Source organism: Dermacentor variabilis, chromosome 2 (assembly GCF_050947875.1).
Source record: "Dermacentor variabilis isolate Ectoservices chromosome 2, ASM5094787v1, whole genome shotgun sequence".
NCBI classification, from domain to species: Eukaryota; Metazoa; Arthropoda; class Arachnida; order Ixodida; family Ixodidae; genus Dermacentor; species Dermacentor variabilis.
The window spans coordinates 135,884,912-135,899,437 of NC_134569.1; the positions used below are offsets into that span (position 1 = coordinate 135,884,912).

The 14,526-nt window shown below is 48.7% G+C and overlaps 1 long non-coding RNA gene across 1 annotated transcript in view; it reads right to left on the reverse strand.

Moving 5' to 3' along the window:
- Positions 1 to 13,795, reverse strand: part of LOC142570989 (uncharacterized) — a 51,501-nt gene extending 37,706 nt beyond the window's left edge. Inside the window, exon 1 of the long non-coding RNA XR_012825730.1 lies at positions 13,679 to 13,795. This is a non-coding gene — a long non-coding RNA (uncharacterized LOC142570989). The remainder of the gene's footprint in view (positions 1 to 13,678) is intronic.
- Positions 13,796 to 14,526: the final 731 nt, after the last annotated feature.

Genomic DNA, 14,526 nt, shown 5'->3' on the forward strand with positions numbered 1-14,526 from the left:
TAATGGATTCATGCACTTTAGGCTCGAATACTCGATCGTTTTGAAAGTCCTTCATGAGACCTGCAAATAGACTCTGAGGCCAAAACTACTATTAAACTGGTATCTCGAACGAAATTACGCAGTGCTGCCTACGAGATTCGATCAATTTCATGTTCTCCGAATATAATAATAATGATAATTTGTAGGGCACTTGGCGCCTGCGAAAACAGTGAGATGCTGTGTAAACTATGTGGTTTCGTCGTTGTGACGTCGCTGTTGGCATTGATGTTGTCGATGCCTTCGACGTTGCTTTCCACCTACTACTTTCCTCTTGGAGCATCCTCTGTTGTGTGTGTGCGCGCCATGTTTCAATGCTTGTGATCAACACTGTTGTGTACGCATCCGCGCCGGCTACGCTGCTGTCACGAGCATTACAACGAAGGACTGCGCGCGACAACATGCACTGCCATTTTGCCAAGAACAATTTTTGTGCAATGGCACGTAGTGTACTCTTCGTCCGCAACAGCATTGCTCGTATCTGGCCTCCGAAATGCATGCACAGATGTCGCTACGATCTCCGAGTCTGTGTGCAGCGTGAAGACCTTGCACTAGTTGTCCAGCGCGCTCGACTTCCAAATGCGCATTGCTTCACTGACATGGGCTCAAGTTCCGAGGGAGGCGGCTGTGGAGAGAGTCGCGGTTAAGGCCAAAACCTTATACGTGCCCCATGAAGCGGAAAATCCGGCGAGCGCCCGGCGTTGACATCGGATGGCAAGAAAACCCACGTGATCAAGTGACGACGTCGCGTTACCGGCTCTGGAGTTGCTGCGGCTCGCACTGCGAAACCCCACGGTGAACAACCACGTCGCCGCCGGGACTCCGTGGCCCACTCCCAAAATTTAATTAAGGCGGATTAAAGCGGATTAAGGTGGAATAAAGGGAAATAAGGTAGGTCAAGGATGGTGCACATTGGAGCAAGGTGGATTAAGGCATATCAAAGTTGGTACAAATAGCGCAAGGCGAATTCAGGTGAATTAAAGTGAATTAATGTGTAACGAATGGATAACGTAATGGACGCGTAACGAAATGGACGGACGGAACGCACGGACGGACGAGGCACACCCACTTTCGAGCGCTTAACTGTCGTCGCGGTAAAAACTCCAGGGGGCCAGAATTAACCCGAAACCTTACACTATACAGCGTACCGCAAAACCGATTGTGCGGATATGGAGGAACACGTCAGGTTATATCGTAAATAAGACATCATTGCCAAATCCAGGTATATAATACCTCGACTGCGCCATTTCCCTCTGTTCTGCCGCAAAATAGAAAATAGTTTTGTCTTACGAAATAATAATAATAATAATAATAATAATAATAATAATAATAATAATAATAATAATAATAATAATAATAATAATAATAATAATAATAATAATAATAATACCAACCCTTATGATTCTTCCGTAAACAATGCAGACGACCACATAATAAAGAATGTTTCGCCGTTCTTATGCGTCTCTCATGTAGCATCTTGTACAGAGTAGTGCGCTTTTCTGTTAATTGAGTTCTTTCGTATTTTATTTCTTTTTATCTTCAATTTCTGTTTACATTCTCTCCTTGTTAAACAGTAGGCAGTCGTTGTGACTCTTATGGTGACATAGTTGCCAGTCATCGTTTTCTCTTATTTCCCTCTCCGCCCATTGTGCGTATGTTTTCAAACCGAATGATAATAATAACAATATATTTTTTTCTCAATCTCCCAAGTATACGCCTAGGCCGGGGCGCTTTATAGTAAAAGGCTGCGGAATGTGCGGCCCAAAACATTCTCCACATATGGCTGCCATTTTACTCCTTCGGAGTGCGCGGCTATCAAGCCGACGAAAAGTCGCGGTCGGAATACACTAAAGACACACGTAAATCCTTCTAATGCGCCTTTGGCAAGCACCAAAGGCTGCCTTACCTGATAACGCTCAAGAAACACGTTTTTGTACCGAGCAACTAAGAACATATAACAGGCAGCTCTTCTGCAGGAAGCTTTGCTACGCATATATTTTCCATACGCATTTTCTGATAGCGAAAGGACGCAATATATAGCGATACACCAATGTCAGGAGGTCGCGAAACTATAAGGCAGACAGTCGAATGCGTTCGGACGACGGCGATATAAATAAAAGATGACCTCGACAACATGTTGTAGGTGCGCCAGAAATTGACATTCCTTTCGGGTGGTGCGGATCAGTTTATAAATATACATACTATAGCGTTTGCTGCCGGAAAACAAAACAGCCCGTGTATATAGCATAGCTTTAAGCAGGCAACACCACCTTGAGCGCTCCAACAGCTGCAGTTGCGCAACATATAATGGGTAATTAAAGCCCCTCGTCTTCCGATCCGCGCACCAAGAAGTGATATATAGGGCTTGTGCCAGCGCGCAGTCACATTGCATCAGGCGCTCGCAAAATCACGCCCGTAGCTGCCGAAGCTCACGTGGACAGAGCATGAGCTCTGGAGAAATGCGGAAAGAAATAAGAGCAATCTGCGAGGGTCAAAATAGAAGATAGAAGAGGAGATGAAGAGGAGGTTTAGAGCGTTTCGAGTGGAAGCCTTAGGAAGCCCTCGCGTTTCGAAAGCTGCGTTTATCTGCCAAATGCAAGCAGCCCCAGGCTTGTCAGTGACAACGCTACTTTTATTTTTTCTCTCTCCTTTTTTGCTCCCGAGCCGTCCCCACTTCTTTTTTCTTTTTTGTCATTTCTTTCTTCTTTATTTCCCCGCCCTTTCTGGCATGGCACCTCATTCTGTTGTGCGTTAATCTGTAACGCTCCTGATAAAGCGAGTTGCAATCTAGTATACACGCACCGTTCTCGGCATTCTCGGAAGTCGCGGGGGGTGCAGGACGATAAAGAGGTGGATAACTGTAGACTTCGCAGAATGGTCTAGCATCCTTCCTTCTGTCCCGGTATCAGCGCCAGACAAGAAGGAGAGAAGGCTGGTCATCGAGAGATTTCGGAGGATGGGTTGGGGCGGTTGGGGTGGGGGAGGGTTTGGGAGCACGGCCGCGTCTCGTGTGCGTCCGGCACGTGCCACACGCGCGGTTTGTAGGCTTTCTCCTCGTCGCCAGGTGTGTGTGGCTGCGTGCGATGTCCGTTGGCTGCGGGGCCGTGGATGGCCGATCGAATGACCGCTCTCCCAAGCACGTCGACTGATGCAACTGTTGCAACTGTTGCGACGTCCTGCACGAGATTCCTACCACGGTCGGCTCTTGCGGTGCGGCCGGACTGACGCACTTGACCCGGCCCTTGACGTGAAGGCCGACCTTGACGCAACGGCTATTTCGATCTGACGAACACATAGATAAAAAAATAAGAAAACGAAAGAAAGGCGGTAAAGAAGAATGGAGGCGCTTGTTCTTGAAGAAGCACCTCTTTGCAGGGAGCTTCCAGCCACTTGGACTATATGCTTCGAGCTTCCGAGCAATATATATATATATATATATATACATCATCCTAAGAGAAAAGGTACAGTCACGTTAGGGCATGCGCTCGTTGTTTCGCTATCATATTACTGTGATCGCGAATAACCTTGAGGCACGGACTGTAGCCTGAAGCGACAATATTTCAGCGCATCATTCGCGGGACCCCAGTCGTGCCGGTATAGTCTCTGTGTCCTTGTTTACCTGTTTTCCTTGCACATGAACTGGACGCTAGAGTACATATGCAGCGCGCCCTTTATCGGCATTACAGGTTCGCAAACTTTACTGGCCGAGAATTATATTTTAAAAAATTATGGGGTTTTACGTGCCGAAACCACGATCTCATTATGAGGCACGCCGTAGTGGGACACTGCGGAAAAACAAATTATCTGGGGTTCTTTAACGTGCGCCTAAATCTAAGTACACGGGTGTTCTTCCGCTTTTCGCTCCCATCAAAATTCGGCCGCCGTAGCCGGGATTCGATCCCGCTACATCGTGCTGCCACGAATTATTCATTCTGCACATCTAACACCGAACTGAGCGCACAAGAAGTATCCCTTCCACATCTTTAAATAAATAAATGTGTAATTAGATCACACTTTCTTTATCTCGGTCGTCGAGCGCATTCCCTCCCCCCCCCCTTTATTTCTGTCATTCATTTTTTCTCGTGAGGTGTGCCCTGACTGAGAGACTAGCAATGTTGTAACGTTGTGCTCCGCAAGCTGACAGCGCGTTTGAATGCTCCCGCTGAACTTGTTTTGCGTGCGGACTCGTGGATTAATTTTAAATTTGCATACAGGACACCGCAACATGCCTGCGCCGCGTATCTAGATACTCGCGATCTAAAGCAATGCTTCTTGAAACGCGAAGAGTGATACAGTTGATACAGTCGCGTCGACTAACGTATACAGCGTGTGTACGCTATAGTAACAAACAAGGAAATGTAGACGGCCCACACTGAAGTATCGGATGGTAACTAGTTCTGCATATTTGCTAGAACCAGTTCAACCAGTGGATGTCTGAGACTGTGTGTAACCTTTCTCCAGTTTGTTACTTGCAACGAGGCAGCAGACGTCGTGCACATTTAGTTGAGCGTGCGTGCGTGGGTGTGTGTGAGGTGGATAATCAAATAAATTCTAGGGTTTTACATGCCACAACCACGATACGATTATGAGGCACGCTGTACTGGGGGATCTCCGGATGAATGTTGACCACCTTGGGTTCTTTAACGTGCACCTAATGCATGGTACATGGGGGCTTTTGCATTTCGCCCCCATGGAAATGCGACAGGGATTCTATCCCGCGCCCTCGCGAACTTATCAGCGCAACGCCAAAGCCACTACGCCACCACGGCGGGCAGGTGTGTGAGATTTAGAGGACGGTCTGGACCTCAACCCAAAACTCACCAAACAAAGTACCTGGAAACTCTGTGTGTGTGTGCGTGTGTGTGTGTGTGTGTGTGTGTGTGTGTGTGTGTGTGCGTGCATGTGTGCGTGCGTGCGTGTGTGCGTGCGTGCGTGTGTGCGTGCGTGCGTGTGTGTGTGTGTGTGTGTGTGTGTGTGTGTGTGTGTGTGTGTGTGTGTGTGTGTGTGTGTGTGTGTGTGTGTGTGTGTGTGTGTGTGTGTGTGTGTGTGTGTGTGTGTGTGTGTGTGTGTGTGTGTGTGTGTGTGTGTGTGTGTGTGTGTGTGTGTGTGTGTGTGTGTTATATTTTCAACCTTTAGCTGGTTGGCTTCCCTGCCTTTCCTTGCGTTTCCTGCACCACACATTACCATCTAAAGGGGCAAATATGGTACTTTCACAAGCACTATGACTGCATAAGAAAGTTTTTGGGTTGTGCCGTATACTGAGAGAAGGGGAGGGGGGCAGTGAGGTATTCACGTGCCCCCCCCCTCCGTTATTGCTGTTAAAACGCATTTATGTTCGCAATTCTCCTTCTTTTTTTAATAGTGTCATTAAGGATTGAAATGGCAGTATATTGGCCCTGACACCTTGGGTCATGAGGGCCGTGTCCCCAAGGCAAGCGAGGAGCGTATCAAATAGCCCCTTCCACTGATGGTGGTCTCCAACAGGTCGCGTCCACTCTCGGAATGTGGATAGTCTGGAAATGGGCGGCATGCGGCACTCGGTCGACGTGGTAGAGATGGTCGATTAATTTTCGTTTATTCGAGTAACGATTCACCATAGCCTTTATTCGATTAATCGCTTTCGGTGTAGTGTTTTTCATGGAATAATTGATTAATCGAAAATTCTGCGGGGCACTTTAAACAGCTTGAAACGCAGTTATCTGCTTTTGTAGGACTTTAATGTTTGAGATGTGGAACCAAGTTAGAAATACAAGTGTATAATGTTTGGTAAAGAATAATCTCTAATCTGTTAGACGCCAAATGGATTTGGCACTAGTGGCCTTTGAAAAGATAAACAATGTATTTTATAAAATGGCATTAGAGCAGAATTAAACAAGATACATGGCCCTAGTGACTCGCTGTACAGTACAGTTGAGCAAGAAATAAGAAAAATGGCAAGAGTGAAAGGCGAAGTCCAACTAAAACCTGCAAGAAAGTGGAATACGCAAAGGGGAAAGAAAATTACTGGTTTAGGATTTTAAGTCACATGCTCTCTTTTACAGTGCGGAGGAATGTCAATTGGCTGGGATGTTTGGGTGAAACCGACACCTTCTTAGAATGGTCACACAACCAGCATGCGATAATAGATGCTCGGGAGCTACATATTTGCTGAAATCGACATGAACTCTATATCGCTATTGTAGATACATGCTCCAAACCGGAGCGAATTCTGGGCCACCTTTTTAGTGGACTGGAAGTGACACGACGATCAACGAATGGGTTGCTATAGTACGCCCTGGATTGCGAAAAGAAAGGAAACCGAGGGCCCGATTTCTATTAGTCGTATCATAAGGAACAACAAACAATGACGTACGAAGTACTGCATAGCGGAAATTATTTACGTATTAGTTGAAATAAATAAATGATAAATTAATGGAAATGATGGTGGATGAAAAACCACTGGCCGCCGGGGGGGGGGGGAGGGGGGCACGAAACCACGTCTTCGCATTACGCGTGCGACGCTCTTACCAATTGAGCTACCGCGGCGCCGTTGCCCCATTCGCTTTCTCGGCTATTTATGTTTATCTACTAGAACTAAACCTGGGAGTGTTAGCCAGCGCCAGCGCCCGCTGCCTTGACGGCGGATGTGGAACATCCTTTTTTCGCGCCACTCCTGTCAAACTCTAGAAAACGATTACCCGAACATGTGTAATCGATTAAGTGGAATAAATGAAAGGTAGACATCGATGAAGATTAATCATTCTGCAGCATACTGCAGCATTCTGCAGCTATCGATTGATCGAATAATCGTTCATCGATATTACCAACCCTACTGCGTGGATCGCGCCGTTGCGAGGGCCAGACTGAGCCGCACTAGATGTTCGGCGTCGGTGGGTGTCACTACCCATGGACCGTTCGGCAAGACAGATGCATGTTTTCTACCAACACAGTGGAAGCGCAAGAGCGCATTACAAAAAAAAAAAAAATGAGAGAGAGAAGTAAAACGAAGCGGAGAGAAAGCTGGGAGGAATAGAGAGAAAGCGGACAGAGGTAGCGAATCGAATGCTATACGAAGGGAGAGGGAGCTCATTAGACATGAAAGTCGCGACCTGCAGCGTCCTTGACACGCTCGAAAACTGCAGGGAAAAGATAGCCGGAGCTTGAAATAGAATAGTGGGACAAGCGATACTGCTTTCAGTGACACTTGACATGCTTCTGCGGGCGGAGAAAAGCAAGTAGTACCGTTACAGCACTGATACGGCGACCTTCCTCCGTGCAGATACGTATATCGCATGAGCCCGATTCAAGCCAAAAGTGAAAAAATATATGAGTAAAGGATAGAAACGAACTGCGTGCCTGAGGTGTGGGTTTGCACGTGCACACACACACGCTGTCAGAATAGGCGCCACTTGAGAGATACAATAATACGGTGCATGCCGAGTTGGCGATCGGATCGAATCAAACGTTAGGCTCGTGCAATCATCGAGCGCGCTATGGGTCTGGCGGGATGGCGTGTCTGCGAAATTCCTCGGAGGTAACATTTCCTTTAGGAGAGGAGCCCGAGAAGCATAAGCCAACTGTCGTACTCAGCCTGTTGCCGAAAGGCCGCCTGATCATTGAAAGCCACAACATGGGCGGTGTCACGGCTACAATAAAACAGGTTAAAGCAACGTAATCTGGTGTTGAGAAATTGACTCGATAAACTCGAGTACCAAAGCGTCATGATGTCCTACACCCACGCGACCAGATTTTGTGTCTTGACACACACTGGCTGATCCAGAGAGTATCGGAGAAGGCTCGGATCCAAGGGGTGGGCTTTGATAAGCCACCGGCCGGAGGCTGGTATACCCTGGATCCATCCGCGATGTCACTACACATAATTTTTTATTCGCCTGGGTTGTCAAGGGGCATAAGGTTAGAATTTACGCCTACTATGAAACGAAACCGAAACTGCTTCATAAAAGAGCTATTATAGCAAGTCATTTAAGGTACTATGAGACTAGAACCATTTTTTCCTAGGGTGTTGAGGTTCATTACCTACGTCTAACGCAAAGAAAGAAACAAAGAAAAAATATGAAAAATCGGAAATGTCATGTCAATATATGTGTTACAACTTTTATTCACGTTTCATTTTATTATTCTGTCTCGAGTGCACGTTTGTTTGAGCCGGCGTAACTTTGCAATCATGTAAAATCACGTGAGTCAACTAAGACCGCATGCAGCGCACAACCTTTGGTCAAACGCCGCAATCGACCGGATCCGGTTAGGTATTCAAGAGAGCTAAGGGCGCAGAAATGGTGCAGAATATGTGCACCGAATGAAGCAAGCTCGCATGCAAGTCGATAGCAGTTAAACAAAGACAACAAAGTGGAGCGATAAGGTCAAGAAAGCTTTGCCTTAGAAACAATGACAGTTGCATAATTGTGGACCTGAAGCTGGCGTGAACAGCGCAACCGCCACAAGGATACAAGTCTTAATTGTTCCCAACGTCTCCCGCGCCACTGTACACTTTATGAAGGTCCAAGAGTAGAGATGGCTTCTGCGTTTTCGCGACAGTCGTCGAACCCGCCGCATGACATGATATCCATAGGAACGCTTGCGGCGTAACCTCGGATGTATGTTTCTCCGAGTAACCGCAAAGCTACCACAGCCACCTTGACCCCGCACAGTTGTAGGATACATCATGTGGAAAAAACCTGGAACAAAAACAGTTATACTAATCATATACAGATGAGGCAGCTTTTGATACCTATAGTCTGCATGATTCCATTTGCGCCGCAGCAATATATAGTTTACTTCCAGATATGAAGAACTTGCGGTCCATGTCTATACCTTGCAAAAAGAGGGGGGGGGGGGGGTTGCATGCACTAAAAACACACGGACAACAGAAGTAGAAGTGGAAAGGACGTGGTAGAAGTGGAACAGGTAGAAGTGGAGCATCTGTTTGTGTTTTCAGCGCAATACCCCGCTTTTTACGAGATGAACATCCGCCAACTAGTGCAACTTGCCGCTTTACTGCAATACATATCTTTATCAGCTGTTTTTGACGAGAATGTATTTCCCTTAATTATTCTAAGATGAGGTTTTTGAAGCTTTCAAGAATGAAAGACCTGCTCAAGCGCAGAGCTTATGAACGCCTCCTTATTTTTATACTGCAGTAAATTTGAATATATAGTACTGTGCTTAGGTCAGTGGAAAAACGAAGCTTCCTGTATATGTATAGCCTGTGTGTCAATGACCCCCACCCACTATGGAGAATGTGTGGGTACAGTAAGGCCTGATGTAGTAGCATAATGAACGACCAAGTGAGCTGGAGCGAGTGCCAGAAGGTCCCGGTGTTCTGCCTCCCTCCCCCCCCCCCCACCCCCGCGGCCACCTTCTGCATCATTACATCATGAAACATTCACCTCCTGGAAAACGTAACCGAAATTTGCTGTGTAAAAGCCATGATATTAAATTATTTATCGCTTTCTGGGGGGCTTACCAGCATTTTTTCCCCTAGGATTTCCATTTAATGCGAGAAATGAATTGAGCCGGAAATATCGTGCCAGTACTTTTTTATGTGGCACTGAAGACGAAAAAAAAAGGCAGCCAAGGAAAGGCGCGTGCCCGCGCGCGTCGTCTCGAGCCACAGAAGAAGAATCCTCGACAGCGGTAAGCCACAAGGGCTCCGCGATGTCCCTGAGCGGCGACTTCGAACGCGGCGCAGAATGCGCGGAGGGCGACCGCGGGGAGCACGGCGTCCCGTACTCCCTGAGGTCGGTCGAGGAGCCCAAATGCACGACTGTCCAGACACGGTCGCGATCGCAGATCCTGGTGACTCGCTCGCCCAGTCGGCTCCCATACTTTGCCGTATGCAGCGTGGGCCTGCTCATGATAGTCGTGGGCGTGGCCGTCACCTCGTACAAACTGCACGTGGGCGGGGCCATCATGGTCATGTTCAACCACTCCATGGAGCTCCTGCGACGCGGCGGCAACGGGTCGGCGGACGGCGGCGTCGGCGGCGGCGACGACAAGGGCATCCTGGCAGGACCGGACGGCCGGTACCACCTGGCCAAACACGAGCGGAAAGCCCTCACGCAGTCCAGCTGCAAGACTGACCTCTGCGCATGGGCCGAGAACTACCTGCGCGGCCGGCTCAACTCGAGCGTCAGCCCTTGCACGGATTTCTACGCGCACGTCTGCTCCAGGCACTGGATGGCGCGGGACCTGGACGTCCAGTCAAGGGCGTACAGGGAAAGGGCGGCCGGCATGATGATGATGGACATCGAGAGATTCTTCCGGGACTATCTGAAGGAGAACGAAGAGCGATACCACAAGTATCCGGGTGTGTTTCTGCATCAGGCAATCTCGTTGCTGCCCAAGTGCGAGTCCCAGGAGAAAAACGACGTGAACCTGACGTCGCTTCGAAGTCTCCTGGAGGAGTACAACCTGGGCAGCTGGCCCTACAAGAAGGCACCGCGCGCTGCGAGCGTTGTTACCATCTCGGCGTTCGTGGACCGGGACCTGGGCGTCTTCCCATTCGCCAGGGTGTTTCTGCGGAAGCCATTTGAAGATGATCGCGGATACACGGTGCACATCGACGCACCAAGCTTGACGCTTAAGAGGTACAACCTGGCATACCTCGACGAATCACCAGAAAATTTCACTCAGAAGGTAGTCCTCGCGCTGTCGCTTTTAGAAAGGACGCAAGACTTGACCGACCAAGCCGAGGCCATAGCCCTTCTCGAGAAGAAGCTTCACAGTGTTATGGCCGCACCACACTTCGTCGAGTTCCAGGACCGCATCAAACGCGTGGGACAGCTTGATCGCAAAGGAAAGTGGGACTGGAAAGAGTACCTCACGATACTTTTCCAGGATATCGAAACGTTCGACAACGACAAACCTGTGGCCCTCATGAGCCAGGACTATATCAGCAAGTTGCCCGCCGTTCTCAACGAGACAGACACTGTCACTCTTCTAAACTATCTGGGCTATCGCATCGTGGTGCACCTATCCCCTCTGCTGGCCAAGGCTGCGAGCCCTCTGTTGCGCTTGAGCCACGACGACTACCTGGAGTTTGTCTCCGACCGGCGTCAAGCCTGCATGCACCTGCTAGAACGGCTCTATAAGCACGGCATGCGCTTCTTCGGTCGCATGACATTCAGCAAGAACAACTCGACGCTCCTCCTGAAGCACTACGACTACAGTATGTCAAGCTTGGAGGTACAACTCAAAAGCAGTATGACCGACCGTCTCCTCTCGTCGTCGTCATGGCTGGACCGCTCCGCAATCGGCATTGGCGTCGACAAGATTGAGAACATGCGCTTCATGTTCCTGGCCAGCGCGGACGACATCAACACGGTTGCCAGCTACTACAACTTCAACGCCCAGCCCCTCAACCCGAGCCACTTGCTCGAGAGCTTTCGGGAACTGCAGGCGGGAACCATGAACGTTTACTGGGAGACCAAGCCACCGAAGGACGACCTCGACGCACGGTACGACCACACGGCCCTCTCACCTGGGCACGAGTACTTTTTCGGGCGCAACGTGCTATTCATTCCACACGCCAGCGTTGCCTTCCTGAACGACATCACCAAGAGCATCGATCCGGTGGTCTTTCCCCTCATCATGGCCGAAGTATTTCGAGGCATGTTCGGCGCCGTTGACCGGCGCGGCGCCTCCGTTGACCACAACCTCGCTGTGGCTACCTGGTGGAACACGAACGAGATGAGCAAGTTCTCTCATCTGGAACTCTGCTTCCAGGACCAGTACTACGTCGAGATTCGCGACCTCATTGGCGACAACTTCGAGGCCAGAATGAGGCTGGAGGAGAACATCGCGGACAACGCCATCATGGGGCCATTGCACGACATGTACATGAAGGCTCTCGCGGCCCAAGACGGCGCGGAAAGGCTCAAGATCTCGGTGGACGAGCGCCAGCTTGACATGGAGCAGCTGTTCTTCGTTCTCTACGCCGTGGGACTGTGCGACAATCCTAGCCGCGACGCCTGGATACGGAAACTCAACTTCGGCGACATCCCCGGTAGGCTTCGAGTGAACATCCCTCTCATGAACTTCGCCAAGTTTTCGACTGCCTTCGGCTGTGCGTCAGGAATGCCCATGAATCCGGCACGTAAGTGTGCAATCTGGTGAACGCGACGTCGAGCCAGATGGTCACAGGAACCTGGACTCCTGCACCTATTGTCAGTGCCACATGCGAGAAGTGGACCCCCAGTTGAAATTTAAAAAAAAATATGACACAGGTGCAGCCATCGTTTCAGGGTGCAAGTGCAGTAAATCTGTCAAATCGGCAACACGACTGGTTTGTTTCACAACTTCTTTGTTTCAGGGGCGAATAAACAGGAGCACTATAACCGTTATTTGGGTGTATATTGTTGTTTTGGTTGTAGCGTTTATTTTACCTACTTTTATCTTATTTCCTTCTATGTTTCACAGAAAACAGTATACGCCGCCGAGGGGAAACGCATAATGTAGCGTTTTACGATTTCGTTTCTATTGGCAATGTCACTCTCACTACCGCGCTTCTCGTCTTGTCAGCGAGGCTAAGAAACCTCGCAAGCGATAAAACGAGAGTGCGATGTCTCACCGGCACTTATCCAGTCGCCAAAGACTTTATAGGCCTCGCACTACGCGTGAAAGCTGATGTCACGTTAATGTCACACGTATTAGTGGAATAACAAAAAAATTGTTTCTTTCAAATACCCAAGATTGACGAGGATAGGTGTATACACAGAGAAGTACGCCATATATATATATAGGAACTCTTATATTGCCTTGCGTCACACCAGTAAATACGAATTATGAAAGTTACATATATAGCCCAACGTCTCTACAACGATATAACCTGCATAATGATATGTCCCGGCTGACTTCCGATCTTTCATACCTATTGTGAACGACTATTCAGCGAAAGAAATCTGATTTGACGCATCTGCTCCAAGTTAGGGGGTGCCTCCCACAAGAGTGCCCGTTTACTCGTCCGAACAGTGCTAGTATCTCGTCTTATCTATTCGGCTCAATTCCTTCACTTCACGGTTATAGGTTGAGTTCGTCTCGAATGCATCAACCAGGGGAGCGATACGCGTCGTCACCGCGCTTCAATGATGGCAACCAATCCCGAAACTTCAGGAAGCGCCACTAAACACCAAAAGCGCGCGTTGATCCATCAACGCCATCAAGCCACACCTCTAAAGCTATCCTTTCTGGAAACTTGTTGCTAATTTAGCGGCAGAGATGGACAGTTCGGTTTCCATCTCGCAACCTTCCGTAGACACCCTTCCACCTTTGGGTCACCAGCAACTCGCAGACAACACCACCATAGGCCACTTCCGAAATCCGGTCCCTCGTCCTTCGGCTGCCTTCAAGCGCCACATAGAAAAAGCAGATGCCGCACTCACCACGGGCTCACTAGTAGCCCAAACAGATTTGAGCTACAGGGACAAGCTAAGCGTTGAGTCCACCGTGGTGCCTGGGCACCTATCCATTAGCGTCAATTATGCGTGTGGTCTGACAACTCCGGACCCATCTGTGAATGCTGAACGTTTGACCCCACACAACAAACTTGGTGACAGCTGCTTCCGCGTCGCCGACATTGGTTATTATAATACGCAATGTCTCCACATCGGCCATAAAGGAGGTTCGGAAAGTATACAATGCTCACCCTTTGGCAGACGAAGTGCACCGCATGACTGCACAGACGCCTGGTCAGCTATACATATTAAGCGAGGCCAAGACATCTGCCATCATTCCATCATCGCCGTCGTCTTGCTATCGTTACACACACAACTGCTCGCCTTATACACAAACACGTTTATCCAGCTAGTGACTTTTGGCACAACATCACTTCATTCGGTGCCTGGAATTAGCATAATTTTCCCTTTAGAATTAATTGGACGTGAGACAAGCGGTTAAAACCAAGGCTGTCGCTAGCGTCCTGATGCGCATTCACGTGGTCATCTCGAAGCACGCCGTTGCTGCACTCTAGCAACGTCAAACCGAAACGGTACATGGTCCGGCGAGTGAAAACATCGTGGCGGAAGGAAAATGTTTGGAGAGAGCATTGCTCAACACTATTGAAACTAAACGTATCGGCCAAACACTTGATCGCCATGTTGGAGCGTGCGGTATATTTTAGTGTTCCTGCTCTGCAGCTACAAGGCTACGACAAGACAGCCGAACAAGTGCCCTGCATGAATAAAAAATTACCGGAAATCAAACATTCCCGGTCAATACGTCGAGTCTCAGCGGTCACGTGTTAGGTCGATACCACGAGAGAAATACACGCGAAATTTGCAGCGTGACTGGCCACTCAAGGCGCTTTGCGTGTATTTGGGGGCTCCTTTCACGGTCGGAAAACAACAGAACGCTGTATCATGAGCTTTTGAACTTGCTCTACAATTTTCTCATTGATACTTTTCATGTAATTATAATAATATTTAAGAAATTGATTAATTAATTAAGACTTATTGTATAATCAGCCGGAATGCAAAAAATAATCTGAGTATCCCC